The sequence below is a fragment of the Microcebus murinus genome, chromosome 11 (genome assembly GCF_040939455.1).
Source record: "Microcebus murinus isolate Inina chromosome 11, M.murinus_Inina_mat1.0, whole genome shotgun sequence".
NCBI classification, from domain to species: Eukaryota; Metazoa; Chordata; class Mammalia; order Primates; family Cheirogaleidae; genus Microcebus; species Microcebus murinus.
The window spans coordinates 100,021,254-100,047,863 of record NC_134114.1 but is presented as its reverse complement, the minus strand read 5'-3'; the positions used below and the strand labels follow the sequence as shown (position 1 = coordinate 100,047,863).

At 43.9% G+C, this 26,610-nt stretch overlaps 1 long non-coding RNA gene across 1 annotated transcript in view; it reads right to left on the bottom strand.

Annotated features, from left to right (window-relative positions):
- Positions 1 to 5,522, bottom strand: part of LOC105858189 (uncharacterized) — a 34,453-nt gene extending 28,931 nt beyond the window's left edge. The window contains exon 1 of the long non-coding RNA XR_012921658.1: positions 5,086 to 5,522. This is a non-coding gene — a long non-coding RNA (uncharacterized LOC105858189). The remainder of the gene's footprint in view (positions 1 to 5,085) is intronic.
- Between the last annotated feature and the right edge of the window lie 21,088 nt (positions 5,523 to 26,610).

Sequence of the window (26,610 nt, the reverse complement as noted above, 5' to 3'; positions counted from 1 at the left end):
CCGGCTAATTTTTTCTATATATATTAGTTGGCCAATTTAATTTCTTTCTGTTTATAGTAGAGACAGGGTCTTGCTCTTGCTCAGGCTGGTTTTGAATTCCTGACCTTGAGCAATCCGCCCACCTCGGCCTCCCAGAGTGCTAGGATTATAGGCGTGAGCCACCGTGCCTGGCCCATACCACATTGTCTTAATCCACTCAAGTATTGATGGGCACTTGGGTTGACAATGGAAGAAAATATTTGCATGCTATACATCCAATAAAGGGCTAATAACTAGAATCTATATAGAACTCAGGAAAATCAGCAAGAAAATATCAAACAATCCTGTCAAAAAGTGGACAAAGGACATGAACAGAAACTTTTCAAAAGACGATAGACTAACGGCCAACAAACATATGAAAAAGTCCTCAACATCTCTAATCATCAGGGAAATGCAAATCAAACCCACAATGAGACATCACTTAACTCCAGTGAGAATAGCCTTTATCAAAAAGTCCCAAAACAATAAGTGTTGGCATGGATGTGGAGAGTTTGGAACACTCTTACCCTGCTGGTGGGACTGCAACCTAGTACAACCTCTGTGGAAAGTAATATGGAGATACTTCAAAGTGATACAAGTAGAACTACCATTTGACCCAGCAATCCCATTACTGGGCATCTACCCAGTGGTACTTCTAATTATCTCATTTTCTTCATTCAAACATACAGGCCATGTTCATAAACCACATAAGGATAAAAAGAGAAAATGAAATGAACAGAAAGCAAACGTCTAACAAATAAGTGTCATGTCTATTGCCACCAGACTGCTCACCTGAATCATTGCAATATTCTCCTAACTTGCTTGTACTCCTGCTCCTGTTCCAGTCCAATCAGTCCCTCCCTTAACGGCTTCCCATTGCAGAGAACCCCAAATTTCTTTGTCTTAGACCTTACAAGTTCAGACTTCTGGTTATATCTCCAGTCTCATTTTCCTCCTGTTAATTACTTGTAAGATTCATTGAGATTCTTGCATTTTTTGAAATGTACTGTTTTTATATTTCTGAGGATCTTTGTACCCGCTATTTCCTTTCATTGAACTATATGTACGACTAACTCCTCTCATTCTCTAGGTCTTAAATGTTACTTTCTTAAAGAGGCCTTGTCTTACTTCCCACTCTCAATGGAATAGTTTTGTTCTATTCTCTATTACTACTTCTATTCTTCTTTGAAATTATCCCAATTTGTTATAATGTATTAATACTTATTTGTGTCATTGTTCACTAGACTCTAATCCAGTACCCAGTCCACACGCAGTATTTGTCACATAGCAACCACCACCAGGTGGCACCAAAGCACAGCAGGCACAGGGGTGGATTTGGATCACAAGACACCCTGGGAACTTCAGCTCCCCATGGTAATTTAATTGACTTGACATTATCCCACCTGCATTTGAAATATTCAGATTTTTGGACCCATCTTCATTTTAATGTTTAAAAACTTTCAAACCCCCAAAGTGTTTTACAGTGAGATTTTCTGGTAATGTCTTCTATTCTGATCCTACAAAGAAGAAGTAGACAGATGAGAGAATTAGAACATAGTTTTGTTGAATTAGACATGTCTTTTTTTCTAAAGATCAAAAATCATAGAGATATAGATTTTATCTCAAAATAAGTGACTATGTTAAGAATGAGGGTTATACTGAAACTAACTTTGAATATAATGACTGAGTTCCTTAATACTTGAGTTGTTCAGTAAGAGAACAGATGCTCTGTCGCCCAGATACTATGAAAGAGATTCCAGCTTCCAGAAGAGGTTTGAATTAAATGACCACAGAGACTTTCAATCCTGAGAATCTATGCTTCTGGAATACAATTTAAATATTTTAAAATATGCAGAAGTGTTTAAAAGATACTAGTGTAGAAATGAGGCATGTATTACTTTTCAGGGAAAATAACTCTCCTTTATTGCCAGAGCACAACCAAAAATGCTTTGAGGCTGGAATAAGATGGGGCTGAATTAAAACCCAGATTCTGCCATTTTCTTGTTTGTGGGTCCTTAGACGAGCTGTTTCATTTCACTTTCTTCCTCTCTCAAAGGGGATAACAAGACCAATTTACTGAGTTATCACTATGCCTCTCTCAGGCAAAAACCATTAGTTATTCTTAGTTTATTGAAAATATTCTATTCTGCTCTAAGGTATATCATGATTAAAAACCAACAAACAGTCTATTACCAAAAATAGCATCAACAGCAAAAGCTCAGAATTTCTCTTTTGCCTAGTCCAAAAATGAAGATCATTTTTGAGTCACTTTTAAGTGGCAAATAATGTAGGAAGAATGAAGGTAAAAGGATTTTTTGCTTATTAAATCTACTTTAAAAATAGAAATAGTTTGGAAACTATTTTCTCCTGTTCCAGTAGGGGCTGGGCAGAAATGCTCTTTTCCTTTAGTTTTCCATCCTCTGGATAATTAGGAAACAAGAGGACTTAGTGCAAAAAATCATAGAAAAAAAATTCCTTCATGAATAGGAGTGGAGACACAAAAAGACCTTTAGCTGTATTAGCATCATCAGTTTACCTTAATCGAGAAGGACACCCATCACTCGTGCAGTGGGAAGTAACGTGAGACAGCTGAGACACAGGCTGCAGAGGCTTGGATAACGAAGCAGCCTAAGGCCAGAGCTACCTATATTTAAGGCCTGAATATGACTGTGACACTCATCTAAGATACGAGGTGGTTTAGTCCAATATTCTGGCTAATGTTTGTATATAAAGAAAAAGTTAGAATAATATGAAATGTATTGATTTAATTTTTTTTCTAAAACTAATCTACAAATGTGGCAGAGAACTGGACTCAGAGGCCAGAGCTGGATTATCATACTGACCTAGCTTTTCACTTGAGCTGCGAGAGTGACTGAGTCTCACTATAAGCCACTAAACTATGAGCCTCAAATCTCCTTATCTGCAAAATTAGAAGGTTGAAGCAAATTGTCTCTCAACTCTCAAGTTCCACTCAGCTCCTAAAGTCTCTGATTCAATGAATTCAAATTTATTCATTCAATCAGTAAGTCAATCAGTCATTCATTAAAAAAATATTGATCACCTATATGTCAGACATACAGATTTCATTTATTCAACAGCAAATATTGAATGAGCTCTGATTATGTGCCAGGCTTTGTTCTTAGCTCTGGGGATACAGCAATGTAAAAAACAGACAGAAATTCCTGGAATCCTGTACCCTATCTTCTAAAGGAGAAACAGGAATGATAAAGGCAAATAAATAAAATATATACTGTTAGAGAGTAGTATTATGGAGAAGGCCAGTAGGAAATGTCAGGGGTTGAAATTTTGGGCCTCACTGGGGAAGTGACTTGAGATTAAAGACAGAGAGGAGATGAGGAAGAAAGCCATGCAGTCATCTGGGGGAAGAATGTTTCAGGGAGGGGAAACAGAACAAAGGCGTTCCTGGTAGGCCCAAGGCTTACCATGGAAGCCCATGCAGATGAAGCAGAATGCATTGGGAGCATAGCAACAGAAGCTGAGTTGTATTCACTCAGATTCTAGAAGGAAAAGTGACAATCTCCTAGGACAATTGGGAATTTGTTGAAGGGGGTATGTATAAGGTGAACAGAGTTAAGGGAAGCAAACGAGATGACAAAGCCCCAGGGAGATCAAGGCTTCAAATGTGATGGAGGGAGGAGCTACCAAAATGTGGAGAGAATTGTCACTATAGATGTAGAAGAGAATGGAGGAGAGGTGTCTCTGAGGGGCAGAGGGCCTCATACATAACACAGTTCCTGCCAATGCGCTACCTGGCAAAAAGAGAGCTAAAAGAACATGTATGCCACTTCTCTTCCCTCCTGCTCTTCTCTCCTGTGAAAGTGCTCTGCATTGTTCAAACCCAGTAGGAAGCTGGGGGAAGGGAACCTGCTGATGTGTTCTCACAGGTTAGCTTCCTCAGGCACAGGTCAGGGTGGGCAAGGACGGAGAGTGGAGCAAAAGAGCACAAATATACAACAGCACATGAGGTCAGAGAGGTAAGAAGATCCAGATCATGATGTGCCTAATAAATCATGCTAAGAAAGTAAGGACTGTTTTTTTTTAATAATGTTAACCCCACAAAAAGTTACAGAAACTCCTACATACCTCCATGTTAACAATGCCCACATTCACTCCATTACTGCTCCTCATACCCCGTATAGATACAGGGATTTTTGATATACTGTAACAGGAGATTAAGTAGAGCTTCTGGCCAAAAATACAGAGCAGTAGGTAGATGTGGGGGAAGCTTGTTGGAAATTTTCTTCTGAATGAGGAGAAAATATAAATTAATCATTCACTACAGTGGATGAGTAAATAGTGGATACAAGGAATACAGTGTGTTGCCAGGCACCTACAAGAGCCCATTTCAGTTTAATGATCATGGTTTTGAAGTGAGACAAGTTAGCATGGTTGTATATTTTTCTTTAGTCACTTTGGCTGCAGTGTTGAAATTAATCTGAGTAGTGGTATAGCCAAATAAGATAATATTTGCTGAGAAATGGGTATGATTGACAGTGGAATTTAAGCCAAGAAAGGAAAGATGAGTAGGTAATAGGATCAACGATTTCAAAGTCCTGGCAATATTGTGGGAAAGATGCAGTGGGGTTATTAGGAGTGAGCTGGAAAGAGATGAGGTCAGAGAGTCATATCTTTGAAATTGAGTTTATGAAGGGACTGCAGTTACTTACAGTGACTAGGTCAGGGGTATGAATAAGCGCCCCTTCCGCGCGCTCACGGGTGCCCCCTGCCTGCGGAGGGAGGGCTCGCCGCTCGTGTGGGCGGAGCCCGGCGCGGCCTTCCGCGCGCTCACGGGCGCCCCCTGCCTGCGGAGGGAGGGCTCGCCGCGGGCGGGCTCCCCTGCACCGGGCAGCCGTCCGCAGACACGCTCAGTGACAGTGCGTGCAAGCCTCCTGTTGCGCAAGCGTGTGGTGTGATCAACAGCAGGCATCTTTGGCAACATTTTAAAAAATGAAACTACAACACAGTGGCAGGGATACCTTCCTGAAGAAAAGTGCTCACTTTTGGCGCCTCTCACAGAGTGTAGAAAATAATGATGGAAAGTCTCACCTGGCACCTAGGTGAATGTAGCCGCAAACCCTCCACTTCCCAATCTGCTCATAACTGCTGTCTCTTCTCAGCACGGATCGGTAAGGGCTGGATTCCCCGTGAGCAGAGGGAATGCCAGCATCCAGACCTGAAAGCACCCTCCTCGTCTCCGTGTACAAAGGCGGCGCCGGTCGTGGCCATACACGCGGGGCAGCAGGGCTCCGGGCGCCCCCTGCACCTGTGGGGAAGACCGAGGGCAGCAGAGGCGGGCGGCGGGAACCTCCGCTCTGCTCACCGTGGCACTCCCACCATGTCTCCTCGAAAATAAGACAGGCTCTTGTATTTATTTTTCTCAAGAAGACACCCCGGGGCTCATTTTCAGGGGACGTGTTATCTCCCCCAGAGCCTCAGCTCGCAGCGCCACAGGGTGGCCGGCCGGCGGGAGCCGCGCTCGGGGAGGGGCTGCGCCCCTTCGGGTCGCCTGCGGGACGGCAGCGTGGCGGGGGCGGGGCAGGGCTGCTCGGCTTCCGCGCCGGGGCGGGCGACACAGGGCTGCGCAGACGCCGCGCAGCCACGCCGTCTCTAGGCCTTATTTTCGGGCTGGGGCTCATATTGCGCACATGCTTAGACAGCCTGCTAGGGCTTATTTTGTGGGTAGGGCTTTTTTTCGGGGAAACACGGTAGGGCTGTGGCTGGGGAAAACATGCTGAGTTTGCAGTGACATCTCTCCCCATCCTGAAATTTCTTAAAAGAGTGAATCCTGGAATTCTTTCTGGTGAGAAAGATGATGGGTGAACATGCAAAGTAACAGGTCCCAGAGGGGTATGACCTGCTGTGGGGGCGCCTCCATGGCCCTTCGGCAGCGTCTCAGTGGCACAACAAGAAAAGAGTTTTCCGCCCCCCTTCGTGTGAAGCAGGGTGAGGCAATTAGCGAACAGCACACATCTGTTTATACTCATACCTCCGGTTATCTCTTGGGTTGTGAAGAAAGGCAAAAGGGAGGTGGGATGCACAGGGATCGCGCAGAATTCAAAGAAAATTAATCACTTCAAAGGTCAGCTCATGGCCAGCGCATAATTAGTTTGTGCCTTGCTAGGGCCCTTTGGGGGGGGGATAAAAGGCACCCCGCAATTCAGGTCGGGGTCCTTGCCTGCGAGAGTGGCCACTGCGTTGGTGCTCTGGGGCTTGGACCCTGGCTAGCCAGAAAATAAACCTCCTCTTGTGTGATTGCATCCTCGATGTCTCTGCTTTTCTGTCCGGTGGGGCTGTGGAAGGTCGATCCCTAACATTTGGGGGCTCGTCCGGGATTTGCCTTCCCCACAGACTACCGGATAGAACTCAGGGCTGAGGGAGGAGTGTGAAAATCCACCCCGGACTAGCCGGGTGTGGTGTTGGGCAAGGGACGCGGAATCCCCTTGCAGGACCCCGGATCAGGACGCCGGCACAGGACCTAGGCGGACGCGCTGGTGGGTCGCCGGTCGGAGCCAGGCGGAGACGTCCTCTGGCCCCGTTGGGACTCCGGAGCTGACCTTGTAGCCTAGGGCTCGGTCAGGAGGAGCTGGAGCTGACCTTGTAGCCAAGGGCTCGGTCATGTCCTCTGGCTCTGTTGGGACTCCGGAGCTGACCTTGTAGCCAAGGGCTCGGTCAGGAGGATACCGGGGAGCAGGTCCGGACCAGGTTAGGTTTATTGTTAATTCGTTTTCCGTATGTTATCTGTCGTCTGTCTCGTTTGTCGCCGGCTTTTGTGTTCTGTCGGAATGAATGGGTTTTGTGAGTGAGGTTGTTGATTCCACAGGCCCACGCTAAGACCCGTGAGGAGACATCGGAGTGCCGAGGACTGGAATTGACTAGATCAAAACCGGAGCCGGTACTTCCTTATAGTTGCTTGTCTTACGCCACCATGGGACAAGCCATGACAACGCCCCTTTCCCTTGTACTGGGCCACTTTAGAGATGTAAAGGACAGGGCCCATAATCTGTCCTTAGAGATTAAGAAGGGTAAATTGGTCACCTTATGCGAAGCCAAATGGCCCATGTTCAATGTCGGGTGGCCTAAGGAAGGGTCCTTTGACAGGACCGTGGTTGAGAAGGTAAAAGAGAAAATCTTTGGGCATCCTGGGCACCCCGATCAGATCCCATATATCGTAGTCTGGCAGGACCTGGTCAGAAACCCCCCGCCTTGGATGCGAGCCTTCGTGCCCCCCCTTAGGGGACGTACAGAGATCCTCACAGTACAAGAGGCTGGGAAGAAGGGGAAGCCAGGTTCGTCACCCGCCAAGGTTCTCCCAGACTCTAACCTCTACCCTGACCTGACCGGGCTTGAATGGAATGCCCCCACATTTAATGCCCCTCCCCCTTATAATCCCAGAGCGGCGCTCGCGGCCCCAGCAGCCCCCGAGGTGCCTGCGCCCCCGCGGGATGCCACCGGAGGGGAGGGAGGACCGGCCTATGGCACTAGGCAACGCACAGGTCGGACCCCAGACCCGGAGCCCGTGAAGGCCTTTCCCCTACGGGCAGTAGGGCCCCGGGGAGACGATGGGACACAGACTTATCAATATTGGCCTTTCTCCACCAGTGACCTGTACAGCTGGAAATCTCAAAACTCAAACTTTTCCGATAACCCCAGGGACCTTATTAACCTTTTAGACTCTGTTCTTTTTACACACCAGCCTACCTGGGATGACTGCCAGCAGCTGCTCCAGGTGCTTTTCACCACAGAGGAAAGGAAAAGAATTCAGGGGGAAGCAAGGAAACTGGTTCCGGGAGAAGACGGCAGGCCTACTACAAACCCGAGAACCATTGATTGAACCTTCCCCCTCGAACGACCACTGTGGGACTACAGTGAGGCTGAAGGTAGGGAGCGTCTCCGGGTCTACCGCCAGACTCTGATGGCCGGTCTCCGCATGGCGGCACGAAAGCCGACCAATTTGGCTAAGGTAGGAGACATCCGTCAGGGGCCCCAAGAGAGCCCGGCAGCATATTTAGAAAGGATTATGGAGGCTTTTCGACAGTACACCCCCATAGATCCCACATTAGAAGAGAATAAGGCTGCAGTTATGATGGCGTTCGTCAATCAGGCGGCCCCTGACATTAGACGTAAGGTACAGAAGATTGATAGATTAGGGGAAAAGACGTTGCAGGACCTTTTAGAGGTGGCAGAGAAGGTATACAATAATAGGGAGACACCGGAAGAAAGGGTGGAGAGGATGAGAAGGGAGGATAGGAAGTTCCAGGCCAGGGAGGCGAGGAAGGCAAATAGAGAAATGGCAAAAATTTTGCTAGCTGCAGCTAGGAGCGCAGCGACAAGTGAGACCAGGAAACAGGGACAAACCTCTGCGAGAAAGGCTCGACAGGAACCAGTGTGCCAACTGCAAAGAGCATGGGCACTGGGCACGGGAATGTCCCCGGAAGAAAGGGGGACGAGAGTTGGGAGGGTCCGAAAGGATCCTGATGGCGGGCCAAGCAGATGAGTAGGGGGAACGGGGTGGGCCAAGCACAGGTCGCCTCTTTACATTGAATTAAAGCCCGGAGCCGAGCCGGCCAGAGTCAAGCAATATCCCATGTCCCAGGAGGCCAAAATGGGAATAACGCCCCACATTCGGAGACTTCTGGACAGTGGGGTTCTCCGAAAATGCCAGTCGGCATGGAATACACCCCTATTGCCGGTAAAGAAACCGGGGGGAAAGGACTATAGGCCCGTGCAGGATCTTAGGGAGGTCAATGTGAGGACCTTGGACATCCACCCTACTGTTCCAAACCCCTACACCCTGTTGAGCTCTCTCTCCCCTACTTTGTCGTGGTACACTGTCCTAGACTTGAAAGATGCCTTCTTCAGTCTGGCAATAGTGACACGCTGCCAGGAGATCTTCGCCTTTGAGTGGCAGGATGAAGAGAGAGGGATCCACGGACAGTTGGCATGGACGAGACTGCCCCAGGGATTCAAGAACTCGCCTACTCTGTTCAACGAGGCCCTCCAAGATGACCTGAGTGAGTACCGAGCCAACCATCCAAAGGTAACTCTGCTGCAATACGTGGATGACTTGTTGTTAGCCGCCCCCGATCCCTGGACTTGCCTGGAAAGCACCAAGGACTTGCTTAGGGTACTAGGTGAACTGGGGTACCGGGCCAGTGCAAAGAAGGCCCAGATTTGTAAGGATGAAGTCACCTATTTGGGCTATAAGATAAAAGGGGGCCAAAGGTGGCTAACTGAGGCAATGAAGCAAACCGTGCTAAGAATACCTACCCCAACTTCTAGCCGGGAGCTAAGAGAATTCCTGGGGTCGGTAGGCTACTGCCGCCTCTGGATTCCGGGATTCGCAGAGAAGGCCCGACCTTTGTATAAAGGGTGTAAGGCGGGGCTGGCATGGAAATGGACTGAGCAGATGGCGGATGCTTTTCAGGCCCTGAAGGCAGCCATGCTAGAGGCCCCTGCCTTAACGCTCCCAGATCCTACCAAAGAATTCCACCTTTATATAGATGAAAAATCGGGGATAGCTAAGGGGGTGCTTATGCAAACCCTAGGGCCCTGGAAAAGGCCTGTGGCATACCTATCAAAGAAACTGGATCCAGTGGCGGCAGGGTGGCCAGCATGCTTGCGAATGATCGCAGCCACAGCTCTGATAGTCAAAGACGCTGATAAGCTTACTTTAGGGCAGCGGCTGCTCATCACTACCCCGCACGCTATAGAAGGGGTTTTAAAGCAGCCTCCGGGACGATGGATTACAAATGCGAGGCTGACTCACTACCAAGGACTCCTGCTGGACGCTCCCCGCATCGAGTTCCGGGCCCCCACCGCCTTGAATCCAGCCACGCTCCTGCCCATCCCCGACTCAGCTGCACCTGAGCACGACTGCCTTGAGATCCTGGCCGAAACCCAGATGGCCCGAAAAGACTTAAAAGACCGCCCCCTTCCAAGCAGCGACCTGATCTGGTTCACGGATGGGAGCAGTTTTGTCCGGGACGGACACAGGTACGCAGGGGCGGCCATAGTCGATGACCAGGGCAAACTAGTCTGGGCGGCATGCCTCCCACAGGGGACATCTGCTCAAAAGGCAGAGTTGATAGCGCTGACAGAGGCTCTTTGCCGGGGCCAAGGGAAGAGACTGACAGTATACACTGACAGCCGTTATACTTTTGGGACTGTGCACATACACGGAGCTCTCTACAGGGAGAGGGGGTTCATCACAGCAGAAGGGAAGGAGATCAAGCATAAGCCCGAAATCCTCCACTTGCTAGAGGCTGTCCTGCTGGGTGGAGACTCAGTGGAGGCTAGGGGCAACCGACGGGCAGACGCCGAGGCTAAGAAAGCGGCGGGGGGTGCTACGCCACCAAATATCCTACACATCAGCCTTCCGCCCCGAGGCATGGGACAGATACCTCCTCTGCCAGACTACTCCAGTGCAGACGAAGCCTGGGCTGCAAAACGACTAACTGCGGAAAAAGGTGAAGATGGCTGGCTGCGAGACGAAGAACGCTGCCTGATAGTGCCAGAGACTCTGGGACGTCACCTGTTGATGCACCTACACCAGACCACACATTTAGGAAAGAGAAAAATGTTACAACTGTTAAACACCGCCCAGCTCAGGTTCATGTCGCAGGGACGAGTGGCAGACGACATCGTCCGGGACTGCCGAGCCTGCCAAGTCATGCAGCCAGGGAGGGTCAAAGGGACCCATGCAGGTATGAGGGAAAGAGGGAGGCAGCCAGGACTGTTCTGGGAAATAGATTTTACAAAAGTCAAACCTGGAAAGTGTGGGTACCAATATCTGCTAGTTATGGTGGATACGTTCTCCGGGTGCCGGGTGGGTAGAGGCTTTCCCCACTAAGAAAGAGACTGCTCTGACGGTAGCCAAAAAAAAATATTGGAAGAAATAGTCCCTAGATATGGACTGCCAGAGGGAATAGGATCAGACAATGGACCTGCTTTTGTCAGCCAAGTCAGTCAGGGACTGGCCCAGGCTCTGGGGACCAATTGGAAGCTACATTGTGCCTATAACCCCCAGAGTTCAGGGCAGGTAGAGAGAATGAACAGAACAATAAAGGAGACCCTGACTAAATTGGCCCTGGAGACTGGTGGGAACTGGGTGACCCTCCTTCCCTTCGCCCTGTTCCGAGCCCGGAACACCCCCTATCATTTAGGCTTAACCCCCTTTAAAATCATGTATGGCACTCCTCCACCCGTAGTCCCCAGGGTGAGCCCTGAGGCCCTCCCAAGACACCCCAAAGACGTGTTGCAAGCCGTTCGAGCTCTGCAGCGCGTTCACAGCCAGGTATGGCCTGCCCTTCAGGCCATACACCGCGCTGCAGAGCCCGAGGAGAAGAGTGCCGGACATTCACGTCATCCTCACCAACCAGGAGACTGGGTGTGGGTAAAAAGGTATAACAGTAAAACCCTAGAGCCTAGGTGGAAGGGGCCCTTTCAAATTATTCTTATTACTCCCACTGCTCTCAAGGTAGACGGCATATCAACTTGGATACACCACTCCCACGTGAGGCCAGCCAACGAGAACGACCTAGAACGGTGCCGGAGCCAGTGGAGAGCGACGGTGGACCCAGAGAACCCACTGAAAGTCAGGCTGACTCAAGTAGCAGCAGCGCCACGAGAAGCCAGCTGAGTCCTATTCCTCTTGGACTACTAGTTATACTGTCTAGACTCAGACTCGGGGCTGTGGCACCTGGAGATTGGACCTCACTACAAAAATGTATGCAGGGTTTGTTTTATATCTCCTTGAGAGCATTTTGTTAATGGGTGGGGGTGTTGTAAGTGTGATGAACAATTTCAATCCCCACAAACCCCATAACCTGACATGGGAAATTGTCAATCAAGAAACCCACGAGGTCTGGAACGTGACCTCTGGGGTGGCCCCCTTAAACAGTTGGTGGCCGGACTTATATTTTAATTTAGAAAAAGTCAACCCCCTAGAAAAGCCAGCACAGACAATAGCGATATCCTCAAGAGGCCCTGCTGCTGCCCCAATCCCCAGTTCGTGAATAACTGGACCATGGAGAGAAGACATAAAACGAACCTCCATGAGCCGGAATGGGTTTTATGCCTGTCTGGGATTCCGGCCCCCTCAGGAAAACCGTCAGTGTGGGGGTATTGGAAGTTATTATTGTGCCAAATGGTGGTGTGTGACCACCAATGATGGGGAATGGAAATGGCAGGCACAACCTCTTCTCATTAGCATGTCCTATGTCCAACCTTGTACTAAAAACAGGTATGCCAGAGACTGCAACCTAATAAGGGTAAAATTTACAGAAAAAGGAAAGAAAGATAGGCGGTGGATAACAAGACTCTCATGGGGGATATGCCTCTACCAAAGACCGCATGCTTGCTCACTAATATATATCAAACTTAAAATTACCCCGCTCCCAACAACGGTTAGGACCCAACCAGGTACTACATCCATGGCCAGCTACTGTCAGGCCCAGCCCGGCAGCACCCCAGACCACCTCCAGCAAAGGGACTCTCCACAAACTAATGGCTAGCACAAGTAGTCCCCGAGGCCCATCGCCCGATGGAGAGCTCACAGATCCCTTATGGAAAATGCTGACAGCAGCATATAATGCACTGAACCGCACAAGTCCCAATGCCACACAGGCCTGTTGGTTGTGCTATGACATAAGGCCCCCCTTTTATGAGGCGGTGGGGCTGGCCACTTATTTTAACCTGTCCTCAGAAGACTCCCCTAAAACGTGCCAGTGGGATCGTGAGGGCCCCGGACTCATCCTCCAGTCAGTTCTTGGCAAAGGTACCTGTTTAGGAACAGTGCCTCCCAGCCATGCACAACTCTGTGCCAAGGGTAACAGGACACTAAGCCTATCTAAGAAAACAAAGTGGGTTATCCCCGGGCCAGGTGGGTGGTGGGTTTGCTCCAAGACCGGTCTGACTCCTTGCCTTAGTATGTCTATTTTCAATGAGTCTAAAGATTACTGTATAATGGTATTAGTGTTCCCAAAAATAATATACCACACTAAAGAGACAATGTATGAGGGTATGACAGGGCAAAGAGCTGCTAACCTAATTTTCCGTAGAAAAAGAGAGCCCATTACTGCCATCACTCTGGCTACCCTATTTGGTCTAGGGGCAATAGGGGCGGGAACTGGCATCTCCTCCCTAGCCATGCAGCATAGGGGACTTAACTCCCTCAGGGCGGCTATCGATGAGGATATCGCCAGGATTGAAGAGTCCATCTCCCACTTAGAAAAGTCTTTAACCTCCCTCTCGGAAGTAGTTTTGCAAAACCGGAGAGGGTTAGACTTGGTGTTCCTGCAACAGGGAGGGCTATGTGGGGCCCTCCGGGAGGAATGCTGTTTCTATGCCGACCACACAGGGGTGGTGAGAGAGTCCATGGCCAAAGTAAGAGAAGGGCTTGCTCGTCGCAAACGAGAGTACGAAAAACAAACAGGTTGGTTTGAGTCCTGGTTCAATAGTTCCCCCTGGCTGACTACCCTGATTTCCGCGCTTGTAGGACCACTGGTGATCTTACTCTTAGCCCTGACATTTGGGCCCTGCATAGTAAACAAACTCATAAGATTTATAAGAGACAGGGTCAGTGCTGTTCAGCTTCTGGTGCTGCAACAGCAATATCAAAGAATCGGGACAAATAATGCAAACCCAGAACTTGTAAATTACCCAGAAGACGAGCAAGAGTGCTCGTCGGCGATGTAAAGGAAAGGGGGAAATGTGGGGGCGCCTCCATGGCCCTTCGGCAGCGTCTCAGTGGCACAACAAGAAAAGAGTTTTCCGCCCCCCTTCGTGTGAAGCAGGGTGAGGCAATTAGCGAACAGCACACATCTGTTTATACTCATACCTCCGGTTATCTCTTGGGTTGTGAAGAAAGGCAAAAGGGAGGTGGGATGCACAGGGATCGCGCAGAATTCAAAGAAAATTAATCACTTCAAAGGTCAGCTCATGGCCAGCGCATAATTAGTTTGTGCCTTGCTAGGGCCCTTTGGGGGGGGGGATAAAAGGCACCCCGCAATTCAGGTCGGGGTCCTTGCCTGCGAGAGTGGCCACTGCGTTGGTGCTCTGGGGCTTGGACCCTGGCTAGCCAGAAAATAAACCTCCTCTTGTGTGATTGCATCCGCGATGTCTCTGCTTTTCTGTCCGGTGGGGCTGTGGAAGGTCGATCCCTAACACTGCTACATACGAAAGTGAAAGAGAAATACTGAAGGGAAGATGCAGAGTTCAGAGAAGAGGAAAATATAGGTGACAGGGGCCGGAAAAGAGCTGAAAACAGAAGACAAAGAAGAGAGACGTTGAGACGAATCCAGTGAACATGTTGGCAGTTCTCTTTGAGAGAAAATTCATAAAATAGTCAAAATGGTTAAGGTGCTATTGAGAACTTCTGAGGTATGAGAGGCTACTTCCCTCTTTTGTCACTAAACAAATTCCAATAAAATCCTACCTTTGATCTGTCATTTTGTCATTTTTGCTGTGACTATTATTAATAGGTATGATGATATGTGAGGCTGGATTCCAGCTGGTGCCACGAGAAAGCAGGCCTCTCAGACGGAGGCTCAGGTACTAGCTTTTCTCTTTTATTTTTATGGCGGTTCTGCATTCTTTGGAGACAAATCACAGCTAACTTACATTTTGGTAAAGCCCATCCGGCATATGAACATTACTGTAATAGCATTACAGTTAGTACTTCTGAATTTCCTGCTACATTAATTTCAAAACCAGAAAAATAAAATAATCTAAAAGTGGCACCGCAGACTTTCTTTCCAAGGCTCAGGCGCTTTAGTGCTGCATGCCCGACTGGAACCTCTGCCTCCCCCGGCAGCGGCAGAGCACTGAGCACGGCGGGAGGCACCCTGCCTGCGGCGTTGAGCTTCTCGGTTGGACAGCAGCTCCATCACTGAGCCACTGTGAGTTATTAGTTATAATGTCTATGTGCAGATTCTTCACCTGTAAAAATCAGGTTAATTACAGTGCCTGCCAAAGCATGCAAATTTCTTATCAAAGTACCTGACACAAATCCCTTAATAAATGTTAGCTTGTATTAAAGTGCAATAATTTCTGACTTTGGAACATTCAAGTCCTTATTTCCCATTAAGGCAAAGTGTAAATTAATTTTGTAACCTTTTCATATATTTACTTTTCAAAATCCCAAAATACTTTTACACAAAAATCTGGCAAAAGAACACATATTGATGACTAAAGACTTTTTTGGCTCCACATTTGCTTGTTTGGATGGTTTGTTTCTCAGAAAGAAAATCAACATCCATTTAAAACCATTCTTTCCTAAAGGTGGATCTTTAAAGGATGTACAGGTCAGAAATTTTTATTGGCTAACAAATAAATAATGAGTTTCCTTTTGTCTGTCTTGTTCCCTCCTACTAGTCCAGTTTCTGTTGTCTTTGTGTTCTCACACCTTCATAGTCATGATTTATTTCAGTTTTAAAAGTACATATTGTATCATAATCACACAAAAAAACTTTAAAAAAATCTGATTGTCTATTTTGGGGGAAGGGAGTCTGACACCATTCACAAATAACTTCTCTGTTGCTTTATTGGTGAAGTATTCTTTCAATGTTGGTCTCTAAGTAACTTATTTCAAATTCATAATATGTCTAATAAACATATATGCATCCAGAAAAACTTAATAGTTGCTTTAAAAAGTATATATATTTTAAATGAATTTAATTCTTCTTGTTATTGAGCAGTGGGCTCATTGCCAGATGCCCATGCGAGCCAATACAATGGCACTAGCTTTTGAGAAAAGTGAAATCTTTGCTGCAAGTCAGCTAGCTAGGAGACAAGAGCAACGCTGAACTAACTCACTCTTTCTCCCTCTCTGTCTCTCAGATTTGGTGGTGGGTCAAGCTTTCATGTCATTGCTAACTAGTTCCAGGTGATGCCCATGCAGCCAATCTGCCAGGCTGCTGGTGTTAACAATTTGCAGGTTGAAGCTTTTTCCCACTGCACATGCTCAAGCTACATGACTAGCAATTTTGGTTCTTGGCCATCTGTAACAACTTAAGCAATGGTTAATTGGTTTGACCTGGTACCACAGTTATATTCTTTCTTATATTTTATGATATAATGTCCAAGTTTTTTAAAAAAAATCTTTGTTTATGCTCCTACAACTTTATTAACACTTGTTAATTATTCACACATCTGATGCTATTTCACTGTTTTCATTTCCACTGCCCTCTCTCTCCCCTCTCGCTGTTTTATTTTATTTTATTTTTCAGATAGGGTGTCATTCTGTCACCCACACTGGCACACTGGGGTCACCCACACTAGAGGGCAGTGGCATGATCATAGATCACTGCACCTTTGTACTTTTTTTCTTCCTTTTATTTCATCATATTATGGGAGTACAAATATTGTTAGGGTTACAAATATTGCCCCTGCCCCCCTTCCCTCCCCCCGATGTGCCATAGATTCAGGCGTGTCCAATCCACCTGTGGTGCGCACCACACACATTTTATAAGTACACACCCTTCCCCTCCTCCCCCCTCCTGCCTGCCCACCACCCAATAAAAAGGTTTTTTTTTTAGTTTTATTTTATCACCAGTGGAATTGCTGGTAACTAGCTAGCTTTGAGTAGCAGGTTTTAAACAATGAATACCTTTACCAATACATATGGGAGGGCCTTCTGTCCCAACTTCATACGTATTAATTACAGTGCCCTCCTCGCTGGGTTTCACTGGACCACGATAATCATAAGGTCCTGGTAGTCAATTAGAATCATTAATAAAGACTAAAAAAGGCATGTCAGCCAAATCGACAATCTTGTTTAAAAGTGAATTGGGAATATAGGCCTAGTAATGGTAAGTCTGGTTACCAGACACTCTTACCGCCATGCCCACTATGCAGATCATGGCAAGAAAGAAGCCTGGTTGTTTCTTTTAATCGTCTCTTCTTTTTCTTCTTCTGAATATACTAAATTTGCACCTACAGATGTACCCATCTTTAAAGAGGTAGTAATTTCTGACCCTAAAACCTAGGTACAATGGAAAAATTGTAAAAGTCACATGGGACGCATTCTTACCTTCTTATGGTTATATGTTAGACTGGAGTCCCCACAGGCATCCTGCCTCATCTTACAATCTTAAAAAACTTCATTGGAATAAAACTACCACCTCTATGTCTGTAAAAGATTCTGACTTTAAAAGTCATATTACGTGGCTCAATTATGGTATAAGCACTCCAGCTCCTCGTACATATAATCAAACTTGATTTCCTTGAGAAAACATTAAAAAACATCTACTTAATCAAGGAAATCTGACTAAAGAGATTGGAAATTTACAACAAGAAATATTAAATACCTTCAGTCACAAACTTAATTTGCTCTCTGAAACTGACATTATTAATGTTATCTCATCTGGTTTGGAGTCAGCTGATCCACGTTCTCATCTTAAGATCTATGGGGTTCCACTATAATAACTTTTGGCATTATTTTAATCATTGGCTTGTGCTTACGTGTCTGGAGAAAACTCTGAAGAAAACAGCAGTCAGGGGACCAATGCCTTGCTGTGATGGCTGTACAACTGCATTTACTCACTTTTAATAAAATAAAAAGGGGGAGATGTTGAGAAATATGATTGAGGAATTAATGAAATGTGGCTCATATGATCATTATTCTATTGTATAACCCAATATTACTATATTAAAGACAGAAACAGGAGTTTGCAGGGTTTTGCCCTGAAGGAATGTGTGGACTCAGTGGTTCACTTATTAGAGGCTGCTATCAGGGAGGAGCTCTCAAATTTCTGGTAGGGATATTTTCCAGGAAGGTTTCCCGGTATCTCAAAATCTGTGAGCTTCCCTGTGTCTTGAAAGACAAGACAAGGCAAATATAGCCCACAGGATGGGAGCCAGAGACAATGAGTGCCCTTTGCCCCAAGATGCGCCCCAGTGGTTATAAACAACCTGTTTATTAGAGATAGGTTTCCTGCTCTCTCCTGTCTGTCTGCCTTTAAGTCCACAATTACTAATCAAAGAAATATAGAGTCACTATACCTCTTTTGTTTTATGTTTATTAATTGACAACTACCTCTTAGAAATTAGAAGGTAGCCCCTGAAAGACTTCATACCTGTTTGTTCACCTAGATAGATTAGAAGACCCTTGAGAGGACTTTTGACCCCAACCCACTACCTGTATCCCATAGCAACTACATTCCCTGATATGCAAATATGTTACCCTGACAACTGGTAATTGATGTCTGTGATTATAAAAACCTGTATGAATCTAACCATATTGCAGGCATTTATGGAAATATGCCAGTCTCCTAAATACCACCATTGTGTTATATCTGATCTTTTTATATATATAAAACTATAAACTATTTTAAAAAGTGGGTTTTTTTGTTTGTTTGGTTTTTTTTTTTTTTTGACATTTTGGTTACATTGTATATCTTTGCCTCTCCCTAAGAAGGGTTAGAGTTATGCCCTTCCCTTCAAAAATGCTCACCACATCCCTAAGTTTGGGCCTCTCCCTGCCCCCCCACCAATCCCTGGTGAACATTAACACCATTTGAGAACCATAGTGTTAATCAGTCAGTACCAATTTGATGGCTAGTACATGTGGAGCCCATTTTCCAGATCTTGTGTCGCCTCTCTTAGGATAATGGGCTTAAGCTTAATCCAGGATAGCATAAATGGTGCAAGCTCACTGTCATTTCTTAGAATTGAGTAATATTCCATTATGAGCATATACCACATTTTATGGATTATTCATGGATACTCATGAATTGACAGGCATTTGGGTTGTTTCCATGACTGTGCAATAGTGAATTGTGCTGCTATAAACATTCGAGTGCAGATGTCTTTATAATAGAATGTCTTATGCTCTTTTGGGTAGATGCCCAACAATGCTATTGCTGGGTCGAATGGTATTTCTATTTCTAGCTGTTTGAGGTATCTCCAAATTCTTTTCCACAAAGGTTGCACTAATTTGCAGTCCCCCAGCAGTGTAGGAGTGTTCCTGTCTCTCCGCATCCTCGCCAGCATTTATTGTTTTGGTATTTCTTGATATAGGCCATTCTTACTGGGGCTAGGTGGCATCTCATTGTGGTTTTGATTTGCATTTCTCTGATGATTAGAGAGGTTGAGCATTTTTTTATATGTTTGCAGGCCATTATTCTGTCTTCATTGGAGAAGTTTCTGTTCATTTCAGTCGCCCATTTCTTGATGGGATTGTCTGATTTTTTTCTTGTTAATTCTTTTAAGTTCTAGATAGATTCTTATTATTAGATCTTTATCAGAGGTGTAGAGAGCAAATACTTTCTCCCACTCCATGGGTTGTCTATTTGCTCTACTGATGGTTTCCTTGCCTGTGCAGAAACTTTTTAATTTGATCAGATCCCATTTGTTTATTTTTGATGCTGCAGTGATTGCCTTGGGGTCTTCCTCAAAAATTCTTTGGCTAGACTAATGTCTGATAGGGTTTTCCCAACATCTTCTTCTAGGATTCTTAAGGTTTCATGCCTTAAGTTTAAGTCTGTTATTCACCTTGAGTGAATTTTTGTAAGAGGTAAGAGGTAGGGGTCCTGATTAGCTCTTCTGCATGTAGCTAACCAGTTTTTCCAGCACCATTTATTGAAGAGAGATTCTATTCCCCATTGTACATTTTTGTCAGATTTATCAAAGATTAGATACTGATGGTTTCATCTCTGGTATCTCAGATCTATTCCAGATATCCATGCTTCTGTTCTTGTGCCAGTACCAGCCTGAATTAACTATGATTGCTTTATAGTACAGCTTGAAGTCAGGAAAATTGATGCCTCCTAGTTTGTTCTTTTTCTTTAAGATTGCTTTGGCTATACGAGGTTTTTTTCTGGTTCCATACAAAGTGAAGAATTATTTTTTCTAGATCTGTAAAGAATGCTGATAGTATTTTAATGGGGATTGCATTGATTCTGTAGATCACTTTAGGTAATATTGACATTTTAACTATGTTGTTTCTACCAATCCATGAAAAAGGTTGATTTTTCCATCTGTTTAAATCTTCTGCAATTTCTTTTTTTAGTGTTTCATAGTTCTCCTTGTATAAATCTTTTGTATCTTTTGTTAAGTATACTCCTAGATATTTAATTTTCTTTGAGGCTATAGTAAAGGGTATTGCATTTTTGATTTGAGTTTCTGCTTGATGGTTCTTGGCATATATGAATGCTTCTGATTTGTGTATATTGATTTTATAAACTGAAACTTTACCAAATTCAGTTATCAAGTCTAGGAGTCTCTTGGAAGAGTCCATGGGGTTTTCTACGTATAATATCATATCATTGGCAAAGAGTGAGAGTTTGGTTTTATCTGCCCCCACTTAAATTCCCTTAATACCCCTCTCCTGCCTGATTGCTATCACTAGGATTTCAAGCACTATGTTGAATAGGAGAGGAGATAGTGGGCACCCTTGTCTAGTTCTGCATTGAAAGGGGAAACATTTCAATTTTTCCCCGTTTAGAATGATATTAGCAGTGGGTTTGTCATAGATGGATTTGATAAATGTAAGGTATGAACCGTCTATACCTATTTTGTTAAGAGTTTTTATCATAAAGGTGTGTTGGACTTTGTCAGATGCTTTTTCTGCATCTATTGACAGAATCATATGGTCTTTGTTCTTGATTTTGTTTATGAAGTGAATTTCATTTATAGACTTGTGTATGTTGAACCATCCTTGCATCTCTGGAATAAAGCCCACCTGGTCATGGTGAATTAATTTTTTGATGTGCTGCTGAATTCTATTCGCTAAAATTTTATTTAAGATTTTTGCATGTGTATTCATGAGGGATATTGGTCTGTAATTCTCTTTTTCTGTTGTGTCCTTTCCTGGCTTTGGTATCAAGGTGATATTGGCTTTGTAGAATGAGTTAGGAAGGATACCATCCTTCTCAATGGTGTGGAATAGTTTCTGTAGTCTAGGTATGAGTTCATCTTTGTATGTTTGGTAGAACTCTGAAGTGTAGCCATTGGGCCCAGGACTTTTCTGTTTGGGGAGGTTTTTAATTACTGCTTCAATTCCTGAGCTTGAGATTGGTCTGTTCAGGAATTCTGTTACCTCCTGGGTGAACTTAGGGAGGTTGTATGAATCTATGAATTTGTCCATTTCATCTTTGTTCTGTAGTTTTGGGGCATATAGTTTTTTATAATAGTCAAATATAATATTTTGTATTTCTGTGTTATCTGTTGTGATCTCTCCTTTTTCATTTCTTATTGAGTTTATTAGAGTCCTTTTAGACTCCCTGGCTCAAGGACTTTTCCTACCTCAATCTCCCAAGTAGCTGGGACTCTAGGGGAGAGCCGCTATGCTTAGCCCATGTCTACTGTCCTCTCTCTTTAATATTCTTTGTCATCATTATTGTGAAGTTACATTTTTCTCTCCTATCAATTCATTCTCCCTTTAAATATTTCATTTTTTTCTTGCTAATTTCAGTTATGCATATTTTTATAATTTTTACACTTAAACATTTTCAAATTTTGATAAATTGAAAGATCTTACAGATAAATTTCTTAATAAACAGCTATTTTCTAGTACCTGTTGGTGCATCCGTGTCAGCATTTATGGATTAAGAGGTTGGTTTTCACTTGATCACTGGTGCTTGTGCAGTTTACATTAGGAAAAATCATATAAAAACCCCATCTAGCTAAGGCTGGAGATAAAGAGCCTAACTTTTTTATGTGTATCATCCATTAATCAATCAATGAAAAATTAGAAAGGCAGATAGATATGTGAGTGGGATATCTAAGATATGGAGAGAAGGGGACAGAGAGAGAGAGAGAGAGAACACAATATCATGAATGCTGCTGCTCTTTTATTTGGATTATCAGAATCTCCATTAAACCTTTCTCAGCAAAATGTTCCAAGGCTACATCTTAAATGTCAAAACAAATACACCTTGCTCCAGCCCAGTAATCTGCCCTAACCTTCCCAGTGATTACTCTAGATTACTGCTCAGCTTCTCTGGTTTCTGTAATGATCTTTCCGTTTGGAACAAGACTGCATGGATTTTAACTAGTGAGCACTCTTGATGGTCCACCATGATCAAATAATTTACACCTAAAAGGTAAGCAAATGAACTCTCACTCACACTGTTAATTAAAGTAGGCTTAAGTTTCAGTAATAAGGCCAAACTTTGGAATGGCTCAGCTTAATAGACATGTATTTCTCACTGCCTTTAACAGTTATGGCTGGGTCAATGAAAGGGTATGGTTGTTCATGAACCCAAGAAGGTGGAGAATGTCATTTCTACATTAGTCTCTGATGGTCATCTCTTTAATGATTTTGTTTTATGGCAATTGAAATGATGGCAGTGAGATGAACAGAGAAAGACTTCAATAGAGAGTCATTTTTAGAACCAACTTGTTGGAATGCTTTCCAATATTAAATGGTTAAAAAGTCTGTTCTGAGATTCAATTTTTAACCTTAGAAAAACATTTTAGAGAGTTCCCTAATTGTTTTAGTATACAATTTTATATGTTTTTACATCAAAGTGTCTGGTATTCTTTTCCAATTATTTTGCTATATGACGTTTCTGGCACTAAGGCACAATTTTAGTAAGTGGCCTGATTTCTAAAATAGGCTGTTTTTCTTTCAATAATCTAAAGTGGTAGCAAAGAACAACAAAATAGAAGGAGCATTTCTAAAATGCCATGATCATTGCATGAGTATCTCCAAGCTATAAAAAGTATAATTGATCCTATTTGCTTCTGAAAATTGAGTTAGGGCTGGATTGGCATGCAACTGCACAATCTACAGACATTTATTCTACAGAAATGATTTTAATGCATGCCAAATCAAGCAGGGTCCATATATCTTACCATATACATCAAAGTTTTGTCTTAGGCTTAGTGTCCGTGTTTGTCATTTCTGATTGAATTCTTTATCCTGTGCAATCCCATCTGTATGCCCGTATCTTCAAACTCCTATACCCTTTGATGAGGATCACATTACTTCAGCCAAGACCTCTTTTCCTGAATGCCAGCCCTGAAATTTCATCTATCTACTTGGCATTGTCCCTTAGATATCACAAAATCATTTTGGACTCATCATGCTCATGTTGAACTCATAGTCTTTTCCCCAAACCTAGAACACAGGGAATGGGACTATTATCCATCAAAACACACAAGCCAGAAACCTACAAAATACCTATTATGTCTTCACTCTACTACATTCACCTAACCCTTAGAAAATCCTATTGATTTGGCTGTATATATACCCTTTTGATATGTCTACTTATTTCATACTTCACTGCCAACACTCTTGTCAAATTGAAGACATAGATATTGCATTCTGCCACAAGCACAAAATCCCTAGTGTGGCTGCAGTGGCCGTGTGGACAGAGCCCTGACCGCATCTCAGTCAAACTTGCCCTGGCTCCTTGCTAGCTCACTGAGCTGCTTTTGGTTTCTCTGATATACAACTCCTTTTGATTTTAGGGCATTTGTACCTTCTTCTCTGTTAGAAGACTTTTTCTCCCTCTCTTTTTCTGTATCTTCATATTTTAGTTCTCATGTCAAATGTCCCTTCCTTGCGAATTACCTGACCAGATCCTGTCCCCGTCTCACAGCAGCCTACAGCTCTCTGCACAGAGCTTACTGAAGAATAGTTTGTAAACCTGAAGAATTATATCATCTCTTTTTTACTTACCACTGTATCCCTGGGGCCTAGGAGAATGTCCAGCTGGTACTTAATAAGTATGTGTTTAATAAATCAATGTGTGAACGCCCCTGGCAAGCGCAGCTTCAGTCTTGTGCTCCTGTTCATCTCTAGCACAGCGTCTGGGGAACCTCCGTCAAAAGCAGAGGAAGCCTGTTGGTGGCACTAAGTACTAATAAATCACACTAAATATACTTAAAATGCAATCTTACATACATATTTCTTTTTATTTTCACAGTAAGTTACAATAATATTTTTAAATTTTGAAGATAAGGACACTGACATTCTGGAAGTTAGAGATTTGCTAAGGATTGGGAAGTCAGAAATTGTTGAATTGGCTCTAGAAATCAGACTTTCGCCTCCTTCCACAAGGTTATTTCTCCTGTAGAGTGCTGTTCGGTCAGCTCTCTAGCAGTGTGGGACCCTGGCTGACTCCTTGTTCCTGCTGGCACACTGGGCAGGCAGCGCTGGCAGGGCCTGCCCGCTCCCTCCACCTTCCATCCCCCCTGCCTTCCCTGTCTGCCACCTCACGGCAACTGTCCTCACTCTGAGTATCAGTTTGTACCTATGAACATCTCAGACAGACCCTTTTTGCCTGTTTTAAATGGCTTAGTTAGTCCTTCTTCCATACATCACCAATTTCAGCTGCATATCTTTAAGAGATATACAATCAATTTCTTTTTAGGAGTTACATAAGGTACAGTTTCACCTGAGATGAGAGCCCAGTTAAAGCCACAGGGAGCCATAAGAGATTTTAATATTCTTGCTCTCAGTGTGATAAAAGTAAGAAATTGGATAGTAATAAACTACCATTAATTAAGTAGTCCTCTTATGCATAGCCACATTATATACATTAATTGTATCATTTTTAGTAATCCTATAAACTAAATATTACACTTTACAGATGACAATACAAATTGAGAATACAGGACTAAGATTACCAAATTAGAAAGTGTTAGACCCAAGATTCACCCAAGTATTTAAAGGATTATATGCTGCAAATAACCAGACAATGCCAGACAAATGCCAAATAATATTTCATTTAATACATAAATGGAACAATAGTAATACAAAGTGAAACAAATGGTAAAAATAATGATATGAAAGAAACCTCCCCCCAACAAAATAGAATTTAAAAATTAATAGTTTTTACTGCTTATTTATTTATTTTTATTCATTATTTTGTTTTGTTTGGTTTTGGCATATGATGGGGGTACAGATTTTAAGATTTCAATAAATGCTCTTTTCCCCCCTCCCCCCACAGGTCTGAGTCTCCAGCATGACCATCCCCCAAATGGTACACATCTCACTCATTATGTATGTATATACCCGCCCCTCTCCCCCCTCCCACCTGCCCAATACCCTATTACTGTACTATCTATGTGTCCACTTAGGTGCTGTTCAGTTACTAACAGTTTGCTGGTGAGTATATGTGGTGCTTGTTTTTCCATTCTTGGGATACTTCACTTAGTAGTATGGGTTCCAGCTCTAACCAGGAAAATATAAGATGTGCTATATCACCATTGTTTCTTAGAGCTGAATAGTACTCCATGGTATACATATACCACATTTTATTAATCCATTCTTAGGTTGATGGGCACTTGGGCTATTTCCACAGCCTTGCAATTATGAATTGTGCTGCAATGAAGGTTCAAGTGCAGGTGTCTTTTTTGTAGAGTGTCATTGGATCTTTTGGGTAGATGCCCAGCAATGGGATTGCTGGATCAAATGATAGATTCACTCGTATCGCTTTAAGGTATCTCCACAATGCTTTCCACAGAGGTTGAACTAGTTTGCAGTCCCACCAGCAGTGTAGGAGTGTTCCTCTCTCTCCGCATCCACACCAGCATTTACTGTTTGGAGACTTTTTGATAAAGGCCATTCTCACTGGAGTTAACTGATACCTCATTGTGGTTTTCATTGCATTTCCCTGATGATTAGAGATGTTGAGCATGTTTTCATATGTTTGTTGGCCATTCTTCTGTCTTCTTTAGAAAGGTTTCTGTTCACGTCATTTGCCCACTTTTGAATTGGGTTATTTGATTTTTTCTTGCTGATTTTTGTGAGTTCTAAGGATACTCTAGTTATCAGCCCCTTATCGGATGCGTAGGATGCAAAAATATTCTCCCATTCTGTAGGTTGTCTGTTTACTTTCATGACTATTTCTTTGGCTGTGCAGAAGCTTTGTAGTTTGATCATGTCCCATTTATTTATTTTTGTTGCTGCTGTGATTGCCTTTGGGGACTTCTTCATAAACTCTTTGCCTAGGCCGATGTCTAGGAGAGTGTTTCCAACTTTTTCCTCTAGAATTCTAATAGTTTCATACCTTAGGTTTAAGTCTGTTATCCAGCGTGAATTGATTTTCATGAGAGGTGAAAGGTGTGGGTCCTGCTTTAGCCTTCTACAAGTGGCTATCCAGTTTTCCCAGCACCATTTATTGAAAAGGGATTCTTTTCCCCAGCGTATGTTTTTGTCTGCTTTGTCAAAGATTAGATAGCTATATGAGGATGGTTTTAAATCAGGATTCTCAGATCTGGTCCACTACTCAATAAGCCTATTTTTGTGCCAATACCAGATTGATTTAATTACTACAGCTTTGCAGTATAGTTTGATATCTGGCATATTAATGCCTCCCATTTTGTTTTTGTTGCCTAGAATTGCTCTTGATATTCGGGGTCTTCTTTGGTTCCATACGAAGTGTAAAATTATTTTTTCTATACCTGTGAAGAATGCTGATGGGATTTTAATAGGTATTGCATTGAATCTGTAGATCAGTTTGGGTAGTATAGACATTTTAATGATGTTGAGTCTGCCGATCCACGAGCATGGTATGGATTTCCATCTGTTTACATCCTCTGCTATTTCCTTCCTCAGTGTTTCATAGTTCTCCCTGTAGAGGTCTTTTTTCCTCCTTGGTTAAGTATATTCCTAGGTAC